We start from the raw sequence: 3,523 nt of genomic DNA, 5'->3' as shown, positions 1-3,523 counted from the left end.
GAACCGTGACTTGAGCATCTCAAACACACACTCTATTATAATTCTGGTCTGTGCGTGTGCCTCATTATGGAGTTCTTATTCAGGTGTGTGTGTGTGCATTTCTGGTGGGGGTCATCAGCCATGGCTCCAGTGCGTAAACAGCATCCCCTACTAGGTGGCTGTAAGGGATGTCCCTATTAGCAAATCCCTGGTACAGCTGCGTTAGATGCCAGATGTGGGAATCGTGATAGCTTCCAGGGCACCCAGCACACGCATTCATTATAATGCCCTGGGCATCACACACAACCTGGCGTTTGATGGAGGGGAAGCCCTTGCAGTTGATGTAGACCCTACCCCCTCTCACTGGGTGGTGCTTTGATGCACATGTGTGTGCAGTCTATAGCACCCACTACCTCAGGGTATTCTGCTATTTGGTGGAAGAGATGCATATTTCTGTCCAACGCCTCACAGGTGTTGAGAAAATATATGTGCTCACTGGCATGTGCTGACATGGCATCCAGGAACTGGTGGAGTACCCTCGATGCTGATGCCTGTGAGATTCCCATGATATCCCCAGATGGCCTTTGGAAGGTACCTGTGGCTAGTATTCTTAAGCCTACACATACCTTGGTATCCACTGGGATGGGGTCCCCTCTGTTAGTTCTGTGCATCAGGCATGGGCGGCACAGCTCAACAATTTGCTGTAGGAGGTCCCTGTCCACCCTATAGTGCTCCACTATCTCCAGCTCATGTAGCCCCTGGTAGGTTACCCTGTGGTCTGTACACTCTTTTCCGTCTCCTCACTGTGGATTGGTCAACAGCATTCTCATCCTTACCACCCTCAGCCTCTTCCAAATGTTAATGCTACTGCATCCCCTATCATTTTGTTTGTTAAAATTTCCCTGCTTGTATACACCGGTGGTGTAGAGTATGTGACAAAACCAGAGGGAAAGGTGTTTGCTTAGTTTATAGTAGTGTTCTGGACTGGACTGGTCTGTTGTCTGCGTAATTGGCTGATTCTGATACGTTCACCTGCCAGCTGCACTAGTTCTCCTTAATTACCTCCCTACTACTGTTTTCCCTTTCCATTGCCTTCCTGTTTAAGCCCGGGGGTGTGTCACAAAAACACAGTGCTCAAATGTGCACAGAGCTGCTATTTCCTTGTTTACTTTTTTTCCCCTTTTAAACCCGGTGTGCGGCGCACATACCCGCTTAGGCAATGTAAAGAGTGCTAGGCAGCCTCAGACACACACCCTTGCTTAGCTCTGCTAAGCTAAGGGCAAGCCCAAGCCACAGGGCTCCAATCCACTTACAGTATGCCTGACACACCCCCTATGATGTCAGCTAACTCTTAGGCTTGCACCAAGCTATTCCTGCACTTACACTGTTGGGTGCTGACTAGCATCGAGGGGAAAACTGGGATTCAGTATCATTCCCCTCATTTGTATAGGATTGCCTCCTAATGCATAGTTACAGGTCCAACACTGAGCCTCTCCCCTTAGCAACCGCTATTCACTGGCTATGTTGTCTTCTGCCTGCCATTGAGTATAACGGCAAAATAGTGATTTTGGTTAGAATGCTTATTTCAGGTTATTTTTTTTATTTTTCGCCTGATCCCGTTTGCACGCCACTGCCCTATGCTTAAATAGCCGAAATCGGCTAAAAAAATAAGTTATTTTTTTCAAACTGTTTTCCATGCCAATGGCCATATATTTGGCCATTGGCATGCTTTACACACTATATACACCATTTATCTGGAGCTGTCATGGCTCCATTTTGTAGTCTGCAGAAATGTACTCGGTTAGCAACCGAGTACATTTCTGCAGATTACACTAGTCCTGCACGGCCGACTGCCAGCTTCCTGGATCGCAAATTCACCTCATTTGCATGGTTTTGATCCGCAAATGTGGTAATTTGCAGACAGGAGCTGCGTCCATGCAGGAATAGTGCAGGAGCGCTCATGCATGTCTCTGCAGCTTATTCCTGGATTGCACGGTGGACATATTGCCTCCTGGAGCTTCTGCTTTGTTCCTGCACACCGTGCAGGGCTTGCTGAATCTGGGAGAAAGTCATTTCACTCATTTATCATCATTAACTTTTTGTCAGGAAGCTTCAAACAAGGGAAATTGCAACTCTGAGTAGTAGGCTTGATGAATTTTCTTGCAATAGAAAACCTGAACAAGCATGGACCTATTGTAAACTGAATTAGTAGCCGTTTCATTTTAATAGTATAGGAACAGTGATAATGGCTTCCATACCAAGTCAGTCTAAGTGAATGAGTTTCTCCAAATGTATACCATCTAATCTTTTTAGGTTTTCTCCCTGCCATTTAATTTTCCTTTTGTTTTCTTTTCCTCTTTATAGGATCATAGGACATTACTAGGCTATCGACACAGATGTCATTTCAAGCCTAACCATTTCATCCCAATGTAATACCATAGATAGTGTAATCAATACCCAGGATTGTATTTAGCAATAACTGCCCATGGCCAGGAGGGTTGTGGCCACTATCCCTGGTAAGAATTTATGGTGCCCCATCCACTTATCCAGGTTTCTTTGGAACAGTGTCATACAGATGCTTTGCTTCACACAAATTGGTAGCCTATTCCAAAGGCATGGCAGTCATTGGGAGACAAATCTGTGCCTCCAGCGCATCCTATTCAAGTTGAAGGCCATATTTAGATCCCTGGAATGGGTAGCTCTAGTCTCATTTGATTTATTAAACTTATATTTAACAACAACGTTAGTATGTGCAAAACAAATATTTTCTCTTCCTAATTCAAAAATAAGCAATAAAATAAGTGCTTAATAAAATTATTTAAATAAAAAAATAGCACATAAACAATAGAATAAGTTACAAACATGTTAAATATGCAAGGATTACAGAATTAAGCTTTAATTGTGAACAAGTAATATTGTTCAGATATCAGAAATGATATTAACATGAATTTGTAAAAGACTAGGATAGACTACATGCAAGAAGAGAGACTGGAGCAGGTTAGGAATTCTGAATAAAGAGGGAAAACGTAACTGAATGTACAGATAAACCATATAATGGGAATGTCAAGGATGCAAAGAATAACTTTAAAATGGGCATAACCATGATCTTATTTCATGAGAATTTTCCCTGATTCCTTGTAATCTCTATTCAATTGAATACTGCCTGAGTTTTTCATAGTTGTCAGCTGCATGTAATATTACATTTTATAAAGGTAGATGCAGTTAAAAACTCTGAAATAAACAACTCACATACACAAACCTATGATGTTTGTGATCTCTCTTAATACACATTTTACTGATAACATTCCCAACTGTCTGGGATTTCTCTGTTTATAAATACAAGGTTTTTGTTTCATTAAAACATGTATTAATCTATGCAGGCCATTAAGAAAGACGCATATCATTTCTCATGGGATGAATTTGCTTGCGATACCGTAGTATTATGAGATTGCTGCTATACTAATCACATAAATTATGTAATTTTGTTATTTTAAAACAAACTGTATGATCAATTTTCACAAGATTAGTAGAAATGACTAACTCC

This window comes from Protopterus annectens, chromosome 8.part1 (genome assembly GCF_019279795.1).
Source record: "Protopterus annectens isolate FY-2018-M chromosome 8.part1, PAN1.0, whole genome shotgun sequence".
Taxonomy (NCBI): domain Eukaryota; kingdom Metazoa; phylum Chordata; order Ceratodontiformes; family Protopteridae; genus Protopterus; species Protopterus annectens.
The sequence above is the reverse complement of the archived record's forward strand: the minus strand, read 5'-3'. Positions refer to the sequence as shown.